This window comes from Rhynchophorus ferrugineus, unplaced genomic scaffold (genome assembly GCF_030347505.1).
Source record: "Rhynchophorus ferrugineus isolate W39M unplaced genomic scaffold, kcgeb_rfMv2 rfM11, whole genome shotgun sequence".
In the NCBI taxonomy this organism is placed as follows: domain Eukaryota; kingdom Metazoa; phylum Arthropoda; class Insecta; order Coleoptera; family Curculionidae; genus Rhynchophorus; species Rhynchophorus ferrugineus.
In genome coordinates this window covers 15,060,393-15,084,834 of record NW_027472590.1, presented here as the reverse complement: position 1 = coordinate 15,084,834, position 24,442 = coordinate 15,060,393, and positions in this window count along the sequence as shown.

Below are 24,442 nucleotides of genomic sequence, written 5' to 3'. Positions count from 1 at the left end.
TATATATATATATATATATATATATATATATATATATAAAACTTGGAAGATAATTATATCGTAACACGTCTGTTAGAAAATTAAACAAGGAAGGACATTTCATTGTCTCTGCATATCTAGTAATTTTCCTCCACAAACCTTACCGCAGTTCCTTTAGATATAACCGTTTCAAAATTTAAACCGGTTGTTACTTCAAGCTGCGACCTAACCGCAGTTTAGGAAATTGTCATCGTCGGTGACACAAAATACAACTGTAACACGCAACAAATGATAAAATTCTCGGGGCTAAAATAATTTCTAACATAAACATTTCAAGAGAATATTGAGACATATATGATTTCCTTTGTGCCAACTCGTGTACTTGGATAATTTCCAGGACTCGTTGAGATTCTATTTTAATATATTTGTATTATGCCCGCTTAGTGGCAGAGTAGTTAAGGCGTCAGGACGGTCTTCCTACTGTTGCGATAGTCACATATTTGAGTCCTGCTGTGGCATGAATGTACTTTATGTTTGCGATTGTACTTGTAAATACTTGTAGAGGTAACGGTGGAAAATTCGACAAGCAATAATCATTCCAGTCACGCCAATAAGCAGGCTGAGTAAGACCGGATGTCTTCTGGGATGGTCTCTAATTTGTCAGTAGATTAGTGCCAAGGATTGTGGTTCGGAGCCAACATTAAGCAGTAAGTACAGTCCAAATAATCTCTGGTTGGTTAATAGAGGACACTTAAAAAATATATCAAAAAAAAAATATTATAAGGGGCTACATAACCGGTCAGTTGAAAAGTCCCTGGCCTAAAACATAGATAGCACCACTAAAATGAAATGCATATGTTTTTTTAGTTAGCCCTAACCCTCAAAAGATGCGTGTATAAATTTGACAGCTGTCGGATCATTAGTTTGCAAATTATAGTATTTTGAGTGAAGCAACTTTTATTATTGTGAAAAAAATGGATAAAAAGGAGTTTCGCGTATTGATAAAATATTGCTTTTTGAAGGGAAAAAATATAGTTGAAGCAAAAACTTGGCTTGATGCCGAGTTTCCGGACACTGCCCCAGGAAAATCAACAATGGCAATCAATAATTGGTATGATAAGTTTAGACGTGGTGAAATGAGCACCGAAGACGGTGAACGCAGTGGACTCTCAGGTTGATACCGACGAAGACATTTAAAAAATCCACAAAATGAATTTGAATGACCGTAAAATGAAATTGAATGTAATAGCAGACACTCAGACACTCTAAAGATATCAACGGAACATGTACATCATATCATTCACGAATATTTGGGTATCAGAAAGCTCTGTGTAAAGTGGGTGCCGCGCGAGCTCACTTTTGACCAAAAACAAAGACGAGTTGATGATTCAGAGCAGTATTTGAATATGATCAAGCGAAATAAACCCGAGTTTTTGCATAGATATGTGACAATCGATTATACATGGCTCCATCACTTTACTCGGGAGTCCAACCGATGGTCATCCGAGTGGACTGCACACATTGAACCCGCTTCAAAGCGTGGAAAAACGCAACAGTCGGCTGGCAAGGTTATGGCGCCTGTATAGTGGAATGCGCATAGTATAATTTTTATTGACTACCTTGAAAAAGGAAAGACCATCAACAGTGAATATTACATAGCGTTATTGGACTGTTTGGAGGACAAAATCGCCGAAAATTTAAAGCAAAAGAAAGTTCTGCTTTACAAAGACAATGCACCGTGTCACAAGTCAGTGAAAAGGATGGCAAAATCCATGAATTGGGCTTCGAATTGTTTCTTCATCCACCGTCTTCTCCAGATCTGTCTCCTAGCGACTATTTCCTTTTCTCCGATCTCAAAAGAATGCCCGCTGGGGAGGAATTTTCGTCGAATGAAGTGGTGATCGCCGAAATTAAGGCCTATTTTGAAGCAAAGGAGAAATCGTACTACAAAAATGGTATCGAAAAGTTGGAGGGTCGCTATAATCAATGTATCACCCTAGAAGGATGGTTTGCCATTGTTTAAGGATTATGAGGAATGTATGACGATTTGAAGAAATAATAATATAGAGTAGAATAAAAGAATGGATAAATAAATAAATAGAATGGAATAAATTAACACTAATAAATATAAAATTATAAATAAAGCCTAATAAATATGGTTTTAATATATAATAAATGGGAACTGAAGGGAGATAACTGGAATACTGTGTGAACAAACCCGCAATTTAATGAAACGATCGAGGGTCGCGTCTTCAAAAGTGAACTCTGATGATGTTCTAACGTCTCATGGACATGTTAAGATATCGCATATGGCAATAATTTTCATTTTTATAAAGCCCCCGAAGAAACATCAACAATGTTGCCATTCATGGTAATTATTTTTGTTACTAAGTATTCGCAAAGGTCACAAATTCTACAATTAAAAGGAGCTACAATACCGCCTAGTGCGATGTGTTATCGTTTCAAACCTTAAAAAAAACTTAAACGGTCCAAAATTAAAAGAATACCATGAGCTATCAGATAGTATTCTAAGTACCATGGGTATTCGGAACTATTTATGATTTCTTTGAATGGTACATGTATTTGTTTCTGCATTATGAAAAAAGTATCGAGAGAATATAAACAAATAAAATACGCTTTAACAATAATTAGTTGTTCTTACCTTTCCCCTGAAGGTTATACATAATATTAATGAATATGCCATCAGAGCTTTTGTTACAAACTTTTATTACGAGTTTCGTATTTAGGCTCAAAGTTAAATCAATATTATATTATAATTTTATAGCAGGTTCTTGAGTCTTCGCTTTTTTATATACCTATAACTTTTACCGACTTTCGAAAAGGTTAAAATAATAACTAATAATTTTTATTCGCCTTCTTACGAAACAGTACACACCCATTTGTTTTATTTTAAAGCTCGCGATATCCGCAACTATGCTAGGAAAACAGTAAATGGCAAGGACGTCGCGATAGCCTTTATGTCTCTGCTAGTTCTAGCCTAACGCTTCCTTGGATTTACTTTAAAATATGAACACCTGTAAGCATTTGCAGTGCAAACGTTTCTGGAAGTCTATAAAAGTATAGAGGAGATTTGGGTAGAACAGTTTGCGAAAACGACTATTTTCTCAAGGAATATATACCCGATAATTTCTTAAGAATGGTTATAATATTTTGAATATTCTCTTAGGATAGAAAATTCTAACATTTTAATGAAAGTTTGGTAAAAGCTTTGAGTTTATTTTGTTTAAAGCTTTAGTTATGTTGGTCATACATTTTTTATTTTGTATCTTTTGTATATTAATATGTATTAATTAAAATATTTTTCAGTGTTTTCAGAGTTTTCCATTCCAGCTCCAGCAGTGGATCCTTCACAACTCTTGCAATAAGTGTAATGGCTCGTTTAATTTACTGAAAGCTAGGGATTTGCAGTATTCACTTTTGGAATCTTTTAACCTACTACACATTCTCATCCCACCTTATCAACTGCAATAGTTTATGGCTATGAATATTTCACTTCCACGTCGATATAGATGGATATCCTAAGCTGATTATATCAATGATTAGCTATTACTTTTTATATATTATTACTTAGTAAGCTAATTATGAATGATTTTATAATTCTAAGTAAGTATTATAAAAGTCGTTATGTTACGTAGAAAAGTATTAAATTTAATTGTTTTTATAATTCAGTGTGGCCAAACTAAAGAACAAATTAAATAAGCAACATAGCCTTGGCTTAATGAAGATAATAGTATATGTATATCAAAACGAACATCAGTTATATCACAAAATGCCTATGTTATTTATATTATCATTGTTATAAACAATACGTTATAAACAAGGAATAGGAATTGATTGAAATATATCCAAATAAACATTAGAAAGATGGTAGCCCTAAAGAGTAAGCAGATGCAAAATATCCTTTAAAATAAAATTTATTTAGTCTATATGTAAATAAGGAAATTCTGATTTTTTTTAATTAATTCTAAAATAATTAAATTTGGACTTAAAACTATAAAAAGTTTACTACTCTACCTAATTATATTCATACGTGAAAGCATAAATTTTATTTGTTAAAGATGTTGTTCAGTTAATTTAAATTAAAATAGATTTAAAATAAAATTTTAGAACATTAAAATTGTTAACTTAATTAATTAATAAAATAATTTAATTTATTTAAAATAATTTAATAAATATATATATTTAACAACAAATATTGATTTATTTAATTAATTTTTAATTTTGAAACTTTGGTAACTAAAAATCTTTGTACATATTGATATAAAAATTAAAACATTAATGATAATTAGTGGTTATATGCTGGAAAATTTTTGCCGCTTGTTTTGATACATTTCTAACTGTTGTTTAATACTTCTGATTAATCTGATTTAAAATGCCAAAGCAATTAAATAATAAGAGCCAGGAACTGATTGCTTCTTTAATCACCTACTTCGAACAGAAACGATTGCCACTAAAATGCGTTAGAGAGGTAAGCAGTCATACTCTTAAATATTAAGTTGATGCAGTTTTATTGGAAATATATTTTAACATGTTGAAGCTGCACTTAATATTATTATAAGACTGAAAGCAGGAATACAATGAACGGAACAACACAAAGTGCATGACGAATATAATTTTAATTTATTCAAAACTCTTAAAACCTCTTTGAGGGATATATGTCATCCGTAGATACACTATTAGAAACATAGGATTTTAATGTTATAAAGATAACTAACGAAGTGGTTTAATGGAATATTCAAGCATTGATGCAAAAAGGAAAAAGTTTGAATAACGTTTCATTAGGTCTTGTTATTCATAATATTTTTTAACAATTCATTGCAGGTATATTATTTTTTATGCTGGAAACAGCCATGGTTTTATTCCTGCAGCCGATATAGTGTTTATATAACATATTATTAACAATTTCTTTATTATTATTGTTAATTTGTATTTTAATTGCTGTTGCTTTTTTAACTTCATTTTAGTGTAAAGATTTAGGGTATATCCAGATTTGTATGTAAGGCCTAATAAGGTTGGATTTATATGTATTTTACAGCCTTCTAAAGATGCAGTTAAGTTATTTACAAAGGAACAGATTCGTCCATTTATATCTAACTATAACCCGGTAAATATTAATTAAATATTGGAGTTTTATGTAATTTATTTTTTAGAAACGAGCCTGAAAAAAGATATTGTAGAAAAAATTATTATCCACAAAACACCTTCAGTCTGGATAAGCTCTATCAGACAATCAGAAGAAAAACTCATAGGCCTATTATCATTTTGTCTAATGATGATTGAACATAAAACATCAGAGAAATATTTCTAAAAAAAACAGCAGTTTGATATTAGAGAACTTTATATACTTTTTGTTTCAATATACGACGTTTTTTCTATGGTACTTATAGTTTTTATAGAAAGCTTTACAAACTCATGTGAGCTTTATAATCTGAAGTAACGACTTTTGCTGCTAAGCTAGTTTTTTTCCTGATACATTTTATAGCCTTTTTATAACGTCGCGCCTCTTTTTCAGGTTCTAAATAGAGTTAGGTACAGACTGGGTGTATTATATGTTGGTATAAAGTTAATAACGTCTGATGAATAATGCCACTATGAATATTACGTCCCCCCAATATTAAAAAAATATATCTTTGTTAAATAATACATATTTTTTATGTTCCGTTTCGCATAAAGCTACCACTTTTTGCATTTAATATAAATAGCATGCTTAGCTACCCATAAAACGGTTATCTTTATAGTTCCAGTAATGGCCGAATGTCGTTGGAAAATAAAAATATTTTTATTGTGACGCAGGGTTTTTTTTCCAGCAGTAAGTTTATATATATAGCGTGAGCATAGATTTGGGGGACATTTTTTCGGTTACTAAGGTTAAAATAAGGCTTTTCTAGTGGTATGTATACATTAGTCAACTGAAGGGAATGAAAACCTTGAGTGAGCGGTGTTAGTTGGGCATCAATATCTTATTTGATTCCGAGCAATCAATATCCAATTATTATTCAGGATAATGTTTTTTGAGACATTGTTTCTAAAAAAAGTAAATTACATGAAATAGGACCTTTAAAAATATATATTTACTGAGTGACCAAACACAAACTCAGCTTAAGGCATAAAACCATAACTATATTTTAACTAACAAAATCTAATAAGCCATATTTTAACTTTATTGTCTTTAGACTCCTTATTATTAGAATCTTAGGTCTAGTCTTTGTGGGTTGTCTTTACAATAAGAGCTAAGTTTTGGATGTTTTGTAATTTTTCCCAGAAATAATTGAAAATTCCACTCACTGTATTTGTATTTGACCTCGAATAGACTTAATATGAAAGTGATCGTGTGATTCGTCACCAACTTTATATGTGCCGCTCTTTGTATTCACCCGCTTAATAATAATATAACCGCATCAGCAGTTATATTATTATTAAGAGCAACTGCAATTCTCAAAATATATATTCAATAGAACTGCAACAAATTAATATTTAATTAGTATCTATAATTACCTCTCCAACGCATTTACTGGTAATGCTTCATTTTTTCGTTCCTGTTCGAAATAACTGACTAAAAACGCTATCATTTCAAAACGCTTTTGCATTTTCAACCAAAGTAATCACGAACATTAAACTGCAGTTAGCAATTCATCAATCAAGTTCCAAACAGTGCTTGCTGGTGTATAACTTCTAATTATTATCATTAATGCTTTAATTAGTTTTTCAGATAAATGACAACAGTGTCGACCAGAATTTTATACGCTGATTCGGTTACATGTTCCAACGCATCAGGCATTAATCTGTGGATTTTTGAACTAGACTAATGCTAACTAGTAATATGAGAAGGAAAATCCGATCCCTGTATAAAACGAATTTTACGTTTTTACAAACCGAATTTGGTAATATGTTCCACATTATTTATGACGTACAGTGGCTGTTTTATTGAAAATAATATAGTTTTCTTCTGTACTTCGAACAATTCACAAGAAAGACTAGTATGGAATAAATACATCAGTATATATTACCTAAAACCTTTTCCAGGACTTTGTCCAGTAGTTGTATTGATTAAACGTTGATGTTATATAATAATATTCTTTAATATATTCTAAAATATTAAATAACTCCGCAGATCCATTTTATTTCAAAGTCATAGTACTTTTCTTTGTCAGTTATTATTCGAAGAACTTTCTTTAGTCAGGGATAGCACTATATGACTATCTATCGTATTTGTAACCCAAAAAAGCAAGTACAAAAAAGCTTTATTGTTGACTGATAAATATATAATTAAAACACATATAATCTATTTTTTTATTAGACAGTGTAAACAATAGTTTAACCTAAACTATTTATCACACATTTATTATTAATAATGAAACACATTTGAATATTGTCCTTTATATATAATTTTTATTCTTTTATGAAATAAAATTCTTATTTTTAAACGTTTTTTATTTCGAAAATAATGAATAATAAAGGTAGTAATACAAATAACGTCAATTTAGTGGAAGTCTACTAAATTAACCCTGAAATTAGTTGCGGTATTTACTGTTGAAATCTAGCGAACCACTTTTAATTAAGTTAATTGTTAAAAGCATGTAATATTCGAATGCACATTTATAAAACAATAGAGGCTTTTTCATGCACAATTTAATTGATTTTTTTTTGTTTCCAGTAATTTGGAACGATGTTAAATTTTATTTCAACAGTAATTGGTAAATACAAATGAGTTTAATCCAATCTGGTACTTTTAATGAATTAATTGAAAGGTGGTCAGTGATGATTAGTTTGTTGATGTTAAAGTAACTATTAATATAATCCTTTTTTTAGGAAAACAATTTAGAGAAGGACTATTTGAAATTAATATAAATTAATAAATATGTGGTATTACGTAAGTTACATTAGTTAAATGATAATATAATAAATAAAGTATAGACAAATTTTTCTTTAAGTTATGGTTCTATTTAATCACATAAAGTAAATGGGTCTAATGAAATTTAGGTTTATAACATTTGTGTTCATTCATATAAAAATGTGGAAAATTTTGTTGTTTGTAACCTTTAAAAAGTTGTTAAAGTACTTAATTATTATAAATAGATTCATTTACTTAAACAGATATATATGTTTTTAAGCACTTATAATTAATATTTTGCTCAAGACTACTTAATCAAAATATATGTGATTTTTAGGGTCTACGCATAAGAGGTCAATTAAAAAGTCCTCAGCCTGACACATAGATGGCCCTACTAGAATTAAATCCATATGTTTTTAGTTAGCCCTACCCCTCAAACGATGCGTGTGTAAATTTGACAGCTCTCGGATCATTAGTTTGTGAATTATAGCATTTTCAGTGAAGCAACTTTTATTACTGTGAAAAACTGGATAAAAAGGAAATTCGCGTGTTGATAATATATTGCTTTTTGAAGGGAAAAATACAGTTGATGCAAAAACTTCATCATGCAAAATCAATCATCAAGTATTGATATGCTAAATTCAGACGTGGTGAACTGAGCACCGATGACGGTGAACGCAATGGACGCCCAAAAGGGGTTGTTAGCGAAGAAAACATTAAAAAATACACAAAATGATTTTGAGTCACCGTAAATTGAAATTGAATAAGATAGCAGACGTTCTGAAGTTATCAACTCAACGTGTACATCATATCATTCACGAATATTTGGAAACGAGCTCACTTTTAACCAAAAGCAACGACGAGTTGGTGATTCGGAGCAGTGTTTAATGATGATCAAACGTAGTAAACCCGAGTTTTTTGCACTGATATGTGACAATGGATACAATATGGCTCCATCATTTCACTCCGAAGTCCAACCGAGAGTCATCCGAGTGGACTGCATACGATGAACCCGCTCCAAAACGTGGGAAAACGCAACAGTCGGCTGGCAAGTTTATGGCGTCTCTATTTTGGGATGCGCATGGAATAGTTTTCATTGGCTACCTTGAAAAAGGAAGGACCGTCAATAGTGACTCTTACATAGCGTTATTGGACCGGTTGAAGGAGGAAATCACCGAAAAACCTCCGTATTTGAAGAAAATTAATGTGCTGCTGCACCAAGACCATGCACCGTGTCACAAGTTAGGTAAAACGATCGAAAAAATCTATCTATCTACCATATTCTCCAGATTTCTAGCCCCCAGAAACTATTTCCTGGTGTCAGATGTCAAAGGAATGCTTACTGGGAAGAAATTTTCGTCGAATCAAGAAGCTATCGCCGAAACTGAGGCCTATTTTGAAGCAAAGGACAAGTCGTACCACAAAAATGGTATCGAAAAGTTGGACGCTCGCTATAATCAGTATATCACCCTCGAAGGGAATCATGTTGAATAAAAAAAACTAATTTTGCCAAAAAAATGTGTTTTACTATGGTAGACCGGGGACTTTTCTTTTTTAACAAGTATCTTAAAAAATACTCTAATTCAAAATGAAATAATACAATTGTTAGATCAACAAATTGAGACTGATTTAATAGACAAAACTGTCTCTTTAGTTGCTTTATTTTGCCATAATAAGAGCACAGCAGTAATAAACTGTGTAAAATGTATGATATATATCATACATTTTAATTTTTGTTGCTATTCTTTGAAGTATTTATTTTTAACAACATTTTCAAAATAAATATAACTTCCTTTGATACATTTTTCTGATAGAAGTAAAAACACAAACAGCAAGTAGAGACACAGTCTGTTTTTAGTATGAAGGAACAAATAGATAGGAAATTTAAACCGTTAAATTGGTAGTAACAAACGAATATGAAAAAGGGTAAAGGCGCTATAAACAATTTTGATTATATTTGCAATGAGTTATGTTCTTCTGAATTAGATTGCCTCTTTTTTATATATATCTTTAATCACTTTATATTACTTTTAATCATATTTTATTATTACATATATAATCACTATATATAATATATATATAGTGTTGTAATATATATATATATATATATATATATATATATATATATATATATATATAGTTATATACTTATGAGATATACTTTAGCATTATATACATCCATACTTTAGCATTTGAGTATTTTATCATATTTGTATTTATATAGAATACTAGCTGACCCGACAGACTTCGTCCTGTCAAAAAGATTTGTAATGTGGCAGTTTTTGTAAGGATTTAAAAGTAAGTAATCGCTTTATTGTTAATCATGTGAATCATAATTATTATTATTATTATCATTGTAGTGCTTTGTGGTATACGATGTTTTTTGTTTGATTACCTGGCGCATAAATAAACAAATCTGATGGTTTTCCAACACCGGAACAGGCAACATACAATTGACCATGTGAGAAACATGGGTTTTCTAGATTAATACCACAAACACTTAATGATTGCCCCTGGGACTTGTTTATAGTCATAGCAAAAGCAAGCCGCACTGGAAACTGTAGTCGTTTAAACTCAAATGGCACATCAGTCGGAATCATTGGGATGCGCGGTATGAGAACATCTTCTCCTTTATACTTTCCTTTGAGTATAGTTACTTCTATCACATTGTTTAGTAATTTTTTTATCGCTAACCGTGTACCGTTGCAAAGACGCGGTTGGTTAATATTTCGCAACATTATAACCACCGATCCAACCTTTAATTGAAGATTGTGAGGTGGCAATCCTGGCAAATCCAGCGAGTTTAAAAATTCCGGTGGATAGTTGACTACATCATCTTGATTACTAGCCGAATCAACTAATTTATATATCCTCAATTCGCCTGTAATTTGTTCTTGAATTTTGAAATTTAATTCATTTACATCTATGTTTTTTGCAGCCAGTATAGCTCGTTCGCTCAACCAATCATGGTTTCTGTAATTTTGAGAAACATCTGGAAACACCTTCTGAATAAGTTCATCTTTTGATCGAGTTAACTGACAAAAACTTTGAGGAAAGTTAATGCAGCCAGTCAGCATATATGGATTCTATAGGAAATTTGCCATTACCAATGTCAATGAGTTGTTTAGAGAATATTGGTTTAGGCCAGATTGGTCATTTTGCAACTCGACACGCATATTCTTGCTTAAATGAAGTACTTTGACATGTTTCCACAAATTGGAGGACTTTAGACATGCATTGAGTTCATCAGCTGGCGTTGATCGTGGAATCACTGGCAATGTTTGACGAAAATCTCCTGCTAATAAAATCATTGCACCACCAAATCAGTTATTATTGCTACGTAGATCTTTTAAGGTTCTGTCTAAAGCCTCCAAAGATTTTTTATGTGTCATCGTGCATTCATCCCAAACAATCAATTTACATTTCTGCAAAACCTTTGCCATTGCAGAGTTCTTCGAAACGTTGCAGGTTGGAGTTTCATTGCTTTGCATATTTAATGGCAATTTTAGTGTTGAATGGGCTGTTCGACCACCTTCAAGCAAGGTTGCTGCGATTCCCGAGGAAGCGAGTGCAAGTGCAATTTTATTTTGTGAGCGAATTGTTGCTAATATTAATGAAATCAAAAAAGTTTTTCCTGTACCACCAGGTGCATCTAAGAAGTAAATCCCTCCAGTTTCATCATTTGTTACTTTCATAAGGCTTTCAAATACATACTTCTGTTGTTCATTTAACAGTGGAAGATTTGTTTGAATTAATTCTTTCAAAGCGTTGAGATCATACAGTCTTTCTCGATGCAACTCTTGGTTAAAAGCGTCATGCATTGGACGATTGGGCGCGATCAGGCCTAATTGAATTAATAGTTTGTTTGACATTATCAAGCACATGTCCTTAATTGAAATCAATGCTTCATTGTAAATTTCTTCACTGATTTGTATATTTGGATTTCCCATTCTATTCCGTATTTGATACAAAATATCATCACACATATAATCATTGTACTTGATCCACAAATCAATTGGGTTTGATGGGAAGCATGTAGATATGATTATAGAAAACATTGTTCGTATTTGATGAGCGTGTGATGATATTACAGCATCATTGAGAGTTTGATCCCAATGAGCGTCATTTTCAAGCAATTGCAAACGTTGACAGGCTTCTCTGTAGGATCCACACAATTCACCATCAACAGTTCGTAACTGTTGGAATGATGTTGGGCCACGTACATTGACTAATAGCAGTCGTAAATAAAAACATTTATCATTGCTTGGATCTATTGAATAAATCCGGCCAATCGCATCGGTGGAATATACATCTGTATATCCTGGAACTGGTTTTCCTTGTTTCCGTCGTATAAATCTCCATGAGGATTGATTCCAGGTATAATATTTTGGTATTTCAGAATATAGCAATGTTTGTGCGAAATCATCGTTTTGGCATGTCTCAAAAAAACTGGTTAATGTAGTAGATGGTGGCTGAGCAGCTCTATGTACTGCGTTCTGTGCTGTAAAATACACTCTTTGTCCATTTTCTAAATGCACAGCTAAGTGAACAACAGAAGGGTGTCTCTCATGAATAGGAAAAGAAAATATTCGCCAAACTGCTTCATTACTATTGACATAGGCCCATTTGGTATTGAGTAACTTCATCATTAGAATTCTCTGCACCAATTCCAATCACAGCCATATCACTCCCTTTGGTTACATATTTGCAAATGTATTTAATCGATTTCACTGAATGGCAAGATTCAACGTTGATGTGTGCTTTGAATGTCTTTGATAAAATGGGTGAATATGGAACAATCCAACGAATATATATTTCAATATCTTGTTGATTTAATTTGACAATTGTTGATTTTCCATTGTCTGCTGTCGATCTGCGACGATACAATGGATAACCGTCATTACCAGTAATTGTTTCCGATATTAATGTCCATGGACATCGTTTTGAACATTTACCATCCATCATACACGGTGTATTTTGATTAAGAGTTCCACAGGGACCATGTATCATGTTTCTGATAACTACCTCATGCAATCCAGGATCTACTTGTATATTAGGGATTTCAGCTGATATCACTGCATCAACTTCGTTTGGCCTTATCTTTTCAACCAACCAAATCAAAATGTGTGCATGTGGCAATCCTCGTTTCTGCCACTCCACAGAATACATCCAGCAGCGTGTCTCACCAAACACATTATGTTTTACGATGAAATTCATTAAAGATTTCAACTTTTGTCTAAAGACTCTGGCTGTGATATCATGACGATCAATGGGTGATTGCCCAGGGAATAACTCCTGCTTAATTTCTATCCATTGCGGATTGCATGTAAATGTAATGAACAAATCTGCTGTACCATAATGACGAACATACGACATGGCATCTTGAGCATATTCGTGCATATGCCGAGGGCTTCCGATGTATGTTGCTGGAAGAATAGTCATCCGACTGACATTCTGTGCATTTCCATCAGTATTAATCGCATCTCGAAGGTGAATATACTCTTCAGATCGGAGTTTGGTTGTTTCAACCTGATGAATGTTAATCTCTCCGTTTCAATTTTAACATACATGTCAACAACATATTTGTGATATAATCGCCGACATTTCAATATGTGATTATCTTCATTTTCCCGAATCATTAGGCGGTATGAATAATAGTTCATTGAACTGACTTTTTTGTTGGTTTCAGAATCTGTAAATAGATTTTGTTTTAATAACATTCAAATATAAAATTAAAATACATAATATAGTGACTGAGATATTATCGCCATAACTAAACTAATATTTTAGTTACCTGTAATGGGATTTATCATTTTTATTGATAAATCGTAGCCATCTTCACCTTGCCAAAATATAATGGGATATTGCAGTGCATCATATGAGCGGTGTGTTTCCTTTATACGTTGTAATTGATGTAAAACAATATCACGGGATTCCAAGTTTTCTCCAACTACAACGATAGCAACTTCATCAATAGTTGGTGCATTAAAACGTCTTATATGTTGACCTGCAGGTGTTTTATCAGCTCTGATTACAATTTTGTGATTATCGGATGGCATCAGATCCAGGGCAGTTTTAAACAATATAATCAATTGATTGTGTTGATGAAATAAAGTTTGTAATTGTTCTACAATAGACCTCTTTACTAAATTGTTATGTGCACAACCCAGATCAATTTCTTGTGGTGAATTGCCCATAAAATAAATTTGCAGGAATTTGTTGTCGCTATCTGACACTAGTAACAGTGAACCTGCTTTGTGATATATTTGCCCTTGTATCTGTAAATAAAAAAAAAATTATGGTGTGGTATAAATTAATGGATTGTCAGTGATCAAACTTAAATAATATTTGATCTTAAAAAGTATATATTTAGTTTTAACTAATATCTATCAAATATAAAATATAGTAAAAGTGTCACTGAAACTGAATCACCATATAATATGATGACTAAGTGATATATTTCGTAATGATTAAGAAATTGAAGATTAGTAACACATCTTAACTTTGGTGACAGAAAATTTTGTTCGCTAAAATAATTATGAGTAACTGCTATAATACATACCTTGAAAGTTGGCATAAAATTTGCCCGAACTACATTTGTTGCCCCAAATGAAGTCATTTGAAAGCAATTGTTATATTGTTGGATATGTGTCAAAAAGTGTATAGAATCTGTTCCTATTCCTGAAACCAATGAGTACAATGGTTCTGGTGGTGGATCCAATGGTATCAATTTCACTTTACCATTTGCGCAACACAATCCATTGGCTTCGTTTTTGTATTTTAATGCCTTACAGTGTGAGCAAACCAAGTTCATAGAACCAATAACAACACATTGGTAGTTATTGACACATCGTAACTGAAAGCAGCTCGATTCAAACTTGCGCGATTATTAATTGAATGTCGCGCTCGCGCTTCACGCGTTTGTGATATCCGAATTCTTTCACGTTCATTTCCGTCGTCACGTTCTTGTGCAGTACGATTAGATCGGTAATTAGCTTGGTTTATAGCATTTCTGGTTCTTTTACCTAAATTGCTTCGTCTTATAGGAGGCATATCAAATATAAATAATTTTTTCACTAATCACGAACTAAACAAACACTAACTAACTAAACACTCTGCACAAAACACGATATACGAATTTGTTTCGTGTATCAGTTGACAAAAGCAAACTCAGTAGATTAGGTAACAGACAACTTTTTTTTTTAAATTTGATATGACTTGAAGTCAAATCCTTTTAAGCCGTACGAATTGTTTTATTTATTTAAAATTTGGATATTAAAAATAATAAAACACTGTTGGTAACGCGATTTTTGTTTGACTGATGTAATGACGTGGAAACTGATGCATTTTATCTCGCGTGCCGAAACTAATACAAAAGAAACGCGAGTTTCGGAACGCGACATTAAACTCCTCCAACTATGTATTCTGTGCTCCAACGCACACACGCACATTGTTTTGATAGATATAATCTTTGACGTTAGGAACACACCTACATTGCTTAGACAACAGTGAGTGCTTGTAATTTAATATGAACTTTATACCATAGCAATAAAGCTCAAATTGACTACGTTTTAGTTACAAATCATTTGTATGGGAAAAGGAAAAGGGCTATTTTTAGGGTTTTTCCAGCAATAATTCTAATTTTTCTCGCCGTAAAAACCATCCTTGAACTTCAACGAATATTTTAAGAAAAGATTTGGCCAAATTGGTCCAGGCGTTGTTGAGTTATGCGCTTACCAACACATTTTGCGATTCATTTTTATATTATAGATTATATTAATTTTTTTTATAATTTACATATTGGTTTTCTTTTAAATTTGATTGGTCAATAAAATGTGACGTCAGGTGCTATTCACGTGATGCATATGAAATTTTCTATCAATATAATGCCTTCCAAATAACATATTTTCCTTACAGGTCAACGTCAGTGACTTTCTGAGACAATTCTGAAATAATTTGTATTGAGCTAACACTCTATATATTACTTTATGTATTATTCCCAATTACTTTTAATAGGATTTATAATGGCAGAAGTTATGTTCGTTCCTCGTCCATATATTGACATGTTTTAGGCATTTAACATTTCATAAGAGTTACTCCTCCTAAAAACTTTATTTTTTATTTCTTCATTTTTATTCACATAGTATCCAAAATTACATCGATCGTAACAGATAATAGAACATCGATCGTAACAGATATTGTAACAGATAATAGAATTATATACTATTTAAAACAAACCATGATATATAAAACACAATGCTATGCGGCACTCGGTACGGCAACACGACGGTTTAATTCATAATTCAGAGAATATCGAAATTAACACCGACTCTATTGCGGTTCGGAATCATTAGGTTCGTTAAAAATGTGCCCGAATTGTTCATAAAAATCCCAAATGGTGTTTTATGAGATAACCACCATCGCTTCCTAAAACACATTACCGACTTAATTAAAATAACGAGGTATATATATATATATATATATATATATATATATATATATATATATATATATATATATATATATATATATATATATATACATACTTTAGCATTTGAGTATTTTATCATATTTGTATTTATATAGAATATTATATTAATTTTTTTTATAATTTATATATTGGTTTTCTTTTAAATTTGATTGGTCAATAAAATGTGACGTCAGGTGCTATTCACGTGATGCATATGAAATTTTCTATCAATATAATGCCTTCCAAATAACATATTTTCCTTACAGGTCAACGTCAGTGCCTTTCTAAGACAATTCTGAAATAATTCATATTGAGCTAACACTCTATATATTACGTTATGTATTATTCCCAATTACTTTTAATAGGATTTATAATGGCAGAAGTTATGTTCGTTCCTCGTCCATATATTGGCATGTTTTAGGCATTTAACATTTCATAAGGGTTACTCCTCTATAAATTTTATTTTTTATTTCTTCATTTTTATTAACATAGTATCCAAAATTACATCGATCGTAACAGATGATAGAACATCGATCGTAACAGATATTGTAACAGATAATAGAATTATATACTATTTAAAACAAACCATGATATATAAAACACAATGCTATGCGGCACTCGGTACGGCAACACAACGGTTTAATTCATAATTCAGAGAATATCGAAATTAACACCGACTCTATTGCGGTTCGGAATCATTAGGTTCGTTAAAAATGTGCCCGAATTGTTCATAAAAATCCCAAATGGTGTTTTATGAGATAACCACCATCGCTTCCTAAAACACATTACCGACTTAATTAAAATAACGAGGTAATATTTTCGGTATTGAAATTAATTGTCAGTTGAAATTGGATTACCCACTGAATTTAGTAACAACCACAAATGCAATTGACGTAAACTGTTTTCAAATCATAGCATTATAGAACTCTTTTCCAATAACTTTATATATAAAATATCTAATAAATATTCATATCTTAATAATGACGATCTAAATACATGAAGATATTGAAATTTTAAATATACTCTCTGATATTTTATAGTTCGTGTTTAGACAACGTGCGGCAGAAGTCCCGCAACCATTTTGATTGCCTTTAATTTTGCCCAAAGAAGAGATAAGTAAGCTTGGTTTTCATAAAATGTTTATTTGGCCTTTAGGTTTTTTTCGTTGTATTTGAAAAATTATATCGTCTAAATGGTGACTGCGATTCGCTGTACAATTTTCCGCTCTTTTTAAGGCAATTTTCATGATATCCTGCAATATCTGAGGGTAAATTCCTTCATTTTCATGACGAATATTGTCTTTAAGGTGTTAAATAGTTTGGGGCTCATTTACATAAACATTTGATTTTGTGGCACGAGCTGTATGTGATGTGGTTCCATCTTACTGAAACCACATGTCCTCTAGTCCTGACTCTTCCATTTCAGATACAAGAAAATTTCGAATCATGTCTTGGTACCGGTCGGCAATAACAGTAATGGTAATAACCTATGGTTTTCTTATTTTCAAAGCTTAGCCGTTAAATATATCGTTTTAAAAATATTTTAAAAATATTGATTAGTGACATAGTTGTTTCAGTGACATGGCATCTAAAAAATGAAGCTTTCACACGATATGATATATCACATATGACATAATATCTCAAGTTCTACTGAATCGATACATTTGGTATTAACCTTCTCTATAAGTGCTTCTACCATATAAAAATATAAAATAAGTAGTACTTGAAATTTTGGGGAAGAAATTTTATCCTGAGCTATTCTATTTCTAAATGATGAGAATCAAATATTACTTAAAGATTGATCGAACAAACCTGCACAATTATCCGATAAGAAATATTACAAAAATTTACTCCTTTAGGCATAGTCCCTTATTAAAGTTATAAACTATTTAATAATATTTGCTTATCTATGTATACCAAGGTTGTAACCATAATTAACCATAACACTAAAATTGTTTCTGGTCTGTAGACCTACAGATATACATATACAGATATGTTCACCAAATTAATTAATTCCATGCCACAGAATTTTTTTCTAGTTGAGTAGTCACTACATCAATTGGCATCATTTATTCCTTCAAGTTATCGCCTTGAGTAATACCTGGTGTCGTGCCCAACAAAAAGTACATATGACTGCAAATCTTCTATATGGAACGTTTTTACTTATTTCTTCATTTTCGCTAATGTTAAAATTAACTTCCAATGGAGCTGCTTTCGTCTAGCTTTATTCGACGTCGAATTCCTCAAGCGGTGGTTGAATGATGTATTTTTGATGAATATGTAACCTTCTTCTCTCTTCATTATTTCCGTTTCAAGAAAGCGTCCGATTTCTGTTATTTTTCTAATTTTAAAATATTCATAAAGACTTTCCATTGGGTCATCTGTTTACTCTTCCCGTTATTAATGTACCATCAAAAATATTAGAATATGACCCTTAACTTTTGTGCACAATCAGTAGTCATAAAACTGATCTCTCAAATTGTAATTCGTTCATCATTTCTCACATATTGTATTCCATTATATACAGCTTAGCTAGCGATGCTAAATTCGAGTTTAATTATCTTGTTTCATTAATTCGGCCGTCTGATTTATATATATATATATATATATATATATATATATATATATATATATATATATATATATATATATATATATATGGACGCAACTATATTTGATTATTATTATATTATATTATTAAAATGATTATTAATAATCATTTTAATAATATTTTTGTTTATAACAACATTTCATAAGATATTTATTTCATAGTTATATGTTATTTGTCTTAAAAGTAATTTTTCGTATACCCTATAGATAATATTACGGGGGTTTTATGCTGAAAGCTCAACACGGCCTCAATTATTTATGATCCGCTAAACTTGCACTTTGCAGTAAAGATAAACCTAATTTTAATTAAAACTTTACCTTTTAGTACGCGGATTAATATTTTTCTGATTAAAAATTAAACCACAATTTCAACAAGAATAAGCCATAACAAAATTTAAACCGTAAATGTAAATAAAATTTTCAGGTGTTGCGTACATTTGTAGCTTCCGAGAACAACGGAAGTGTGGTCTGACATTGTTGTTCTCATGTAAAAAATATGACCATTTAACCGTATATATATATATATAGCTTTAACAACCTCTAACCACCTGTTTTGACGATGCTTGTTTAACCTGTTGTTTATTGCTCAGTAGCTATCAAATCATCATATTATTGAACATTGGTAAGTTTAAATGAATAATCTACCAAAATATACTTTTGCAAGTTGTATAGATGCGTGAAATGAACAGGAGAGTACACGACCAATAATTGCACATGCAAAACACGTGACGAAAAAGTAAAATGCGCCAACTGTTACGGTGAACATCCTGCAAATTATAGGGGATGCCTAGTCTATAAAGCGTTGCAACAAAACCTATATCCAGCACTGAGAGAAAAAAAAACTACACACCACCAAAACAGGCCATACCAGTAACCAAGAGTCTGACTCAACCTAAAACGCAGACAACACCAATTGCCACTGAACCTATAAATAGTAAATAGAGGAAATGATGGGAAAACTTATGGAACAACTGAGTACAATGATGAAGTTGCTCACCGTCGTCGTTACCAAGCTAGCCTAATAACTGATAGCCACTACAGCAAATACAAAATAGCCGTCTGGAATGCTAACGGACCCCAGAAACATGCTAGGGAGCTTAAAATGTTTTTAAATAAACAATATATTGATATCATGATGGTATCCGAAACATATTTCATGGATAAAAATTATTTACGGATTTCGAAATACAAGCTGTATTATACAAAACGCCCAGATGATAAAGCACATGGAGGAATATCTATAATTATCCGTGGAAACATAAGACACTGTGAAACAGAGAAATTCAGCGAGGAATATTTACAAGCCACCAGTGTAACTATTGAAGATATACATGGGCCATTAACAATTAGTGCTATATATTTTCATATTGCAGAACAACACCACGGTTCTTAACACTCTAGCTAATATATGCATTGCCGGAGGAGACTATAATGCAAAACATGTAATATGGGGCTATAGATTAATAACAGTAAAAGGCAGAGAATTGGTCAAAGCAATGAAGGTGCATAACTTACAGCATATCTCTACTAGTGAGCCAACATATTGGCCGTCAGATAGAAATTAAATTCCCGATATCATAGACTTTTGTGTTATAAAATATATTGACACCATAACGAGTAAAGCTGAATCATGATTCCATCTATCAATAATCACTCACCAGTTATTATAACAGTGAACTCAAATATTCTCAACATAACAAAACCACCTGCTTTGCATAATATCAAAAGCAACTGGTCATTATTTAGAGAAAAATTAGACAGTTTGTTATCACTAAATTTACTTCTTAAAACAGAAAGAGATACAGAAATAGCACCAAAAAATATAACAAAAACATATATACAAGAGGCCATATGGTACGCAACACCGAATAGAGGGACATATGAAAAGTTTAATAACTTATATTTCATCTACAATTAAACAAAAAATTTCTGAAAAGAGAAAACTGCGAAAAACCTGGCAACATATCAGAACAGAAAAAACAAGATAAAATTCAACAAGGCCACAAAAGAGCTGAAAGAGCTAATAAATATGGAACAAAATAAAGGAATTCAAAACTATTTAGAAAATTTAACGCCAACTGATGCAACAGAATATTCTCTGTGGAAGGTAACAAAAAAGATTAAAAAACCTCAACAACATAATCCACCCATTAAAATTGACAATAATAATAATAATACCACTAATACCTGGGCTAGGAATGATAAAGATAAAGCGGAAGTTTTCTCTAAATACTTAAACAGAAGAAAATAACATAATTGACTTTCTTAACGCTCCTTTTCAAATGTATATGCCACATAAGAAATTTACTGTTAAACTACTCAAAACTTTTCGAAAAACTATACATTAAGAGATTAAAATTAATCGCAACGGAGAGAAATGTTATTCCAGACCATTAATTTGGCTTCCGTAATAAACACAGAACAACAGAACAAATACATAGATTAGTCAACCAAATTAACAAAAACTTAAATGATAAAAAATATTGCTCCGCTGCATTTCTCGATATTTCTTCAGGCCTTCGACAAGGTGAGGCACACTGGACTGCACGTTAAATTGAAAAAGCTTTTGCCCAATACGCACTTTAAATTGCTGAAATTGTACCTCTCAGACAGACATTTTATTGTCAAACAGGGTGACGAATATATTGACCTATAGCCCATATATTCGGGTGTTCCGTTGGGCAATGTTTACGAATCATTGTTATATTATGCTACTTATGTATACAGCTGACCTACCGACCTCGCGAAACACTACTGTTGTAACATATGCTGACGATACAGCGATTTTGTCACACGAGGATCCAATATCAGCCACAAAAAACCTCCAACATCATATAACAAAGTCGAATTGTGGTTGAAAACGTGGCGTATCAAAGTAAATGAGGCAAAATCTACCCACATCACATTCACCCTTTGCAGACGAACATGTCCCTCAGTAAAATTGAATAATTGTGAACTTCCCCAAGCAGATAGGGTTAAATATCTGGGAATGAATTTTGATGGACGTCCGACTTAGAAAAAACATATAGCGACAAAACGCAAACAGCTTGGGCTAACTAAACCAAATGTATTGGCTGATAGGGCGTAAATCTAAATTATCATTAGATAACAAGGTTTTGCTGTATAACTCGATACTTAAGCCCTTCTGGGCCTATGCCATTGAACTGTGGGGTACTACTAGGAAATCTAACATAGATATCCTCCAGAGGTTCCAGAATAAAGTGTTGCGATGCCGATGATCGATGCCCCATATTACGTGTACAACAAATTGATTCAACGCGATATCAACATAGAGCCCATAACGAGTGTGATTCGAAGTGCTAGTGCGAAGTACTCTGAAAGACTATTGGTGCATCCTAATGCACTCGCCAAACAGTTAAATTTTGGCGATGACAGTGAAGTGCTTAGGCTCAAACGCAAACTACTATACGAACTGGTTATTAGACACATAGAATGAAATTAATAATTTCCAGAATAGGTTAGAATAGTCATTAGAATAAGTTAGGACAGACTTTAAAATAAGTTAGAATAGTATTTAGAATAAGTTTTAGATTATAAGTTTTACAGCAGATCACTTACTGAAGTGATCTTCTACATGTTAGGATGGTTATATTATATAAAGGAAATCAAACAATAATACTTATTGCCCACGGGCAGATTGTTGACGTTCCAAGAGATTAATAAAAAAATCAGAATGAATATCATTTCCACAGAAATTGGAATATATTAAGAATCATTTTGTTCTGGGTCGAGTACAGATAAATAAAAAAGGACATTCTAAAAACGGACCCTAGCGTTTCGAAAGGTCATGAAGAGTGACTTAACGATATATCGGATAACCAATAGTTATCAGTATATTAACGCCCAGAAGTATTCATATTTATTTAAAGATGGACCTTTTGTTATATTTGCATTACCCTTCAATTAATTTATCTAATTACTTATCGTTTAATAGAGAATTAGCAGTAGACAGTTCAAACATATTATATGTTATAATTTAAACGTGCTAGAACACATTCTACAATTTAGTAACAGTAAATTTGTAGATTGCTATGAAGCAAAGCGATATTTTTGTCATTATTTACTTTCTAAACCTATTTTGTGAAAAATCAATTGTTAATTTAATTATTGTAAATACATTTAATATACGGTTCTAATTTGTAAAAATATATAATTTGATTGGGTTAGTTATAATTTTAATATACATGGTAAAGTCAAATATAAATTTCTGTTTCAATGTACAAGCAAGTATTACTTCATTTATTATTCCAAATTTATGTTTGATGCTCTGAGGTTGTTGCAGTTCCGAAAATAATTTTACTTATTATATATTGTTATAACGTTCAGTGATGTAGTAATTTAAACTAATACATACTTTGTTGATTATTGAAACTTAATGCAATCTTTATTAAATTAAATTTAAAAAGTTAGGGTGTGTTTGTTCTTGAGAGAGCTATTTTAAAATGTTTTAGTATATAGACATTTATTATTCTAATTAATTGTATATATCAAATACTTTGCTGATATTATATTCAATATACTATGAAAACTATAACTCTTTACATAACATTATTAAACTGTTCCGTTTACCTTATGTTATGGAAGATATGTCATTAACTTAATAAAATGTGTTCGAATTTCGACTGCAGTGCAATCACCAGTTACTATTGTTTTACTTGAATCAAATTAGAAACAAGGGAAGTGTGGAATAAGTACATCAATAATTTCCAAATTATAATTAAATTAGACTGTTTCCGCTAATGGTACGTATAACCTATACAAAACCAAGTATAAATTAAGTTTACACTATATAATTTCATGTGGTTTGGTTCACTTCAATCTTTTGATTTTCTGCGTGTTCTGCATTAGCAGTGTTGCTTCCATGTTGTTGTAATTTAGTAATATAATTTGATGTTTTAGGACAAAATCTTGTACAACTTCGCTAATCTATTTAATATTGAGGTAATTGTATAGTTCTTCGTAGATTACGTAGCGATAAGCATTGGTAATTAATCCATGGACTTTGTGTTGACAACGTATTACTAATTGCTTCCATATTTTAGTTCAATAGTCTGTATAGGTTATAATGCTATAATGATAAATTTGTCTATTTGACTTGAAGTCAGATTCTATTTAAACTTAGGCATGTGCCTAATGATTGTTACAGTCATAAGTTTTTATTATCTCTTAGCATGAAATCTTGCAAATGTAATAATGTAAGAATTCTCAGTATGCTTCTGAAATCTAAAAAATAAACGAAGTCATTTGATTAAGATGCGAGATCAGTTCAACAGTTGATAAATAAATACAAAAATACGGACTGTAATAGTATGGGCATATAAGACAAATGAAAGATGAATGAGTGCTTCACAGAATTCTGTGGCGAAATCGATTTTTTTGATGGAAAATGTAGCTAAGTAGCTCCAACAAAGACACGGAATAAGACTATATAAGGCAAGATAGATCATGGACACTGAAATAGGATCAGAAAATTAGGGGAATAACATTATCCAAGGTCAGAACTGTTGCGTT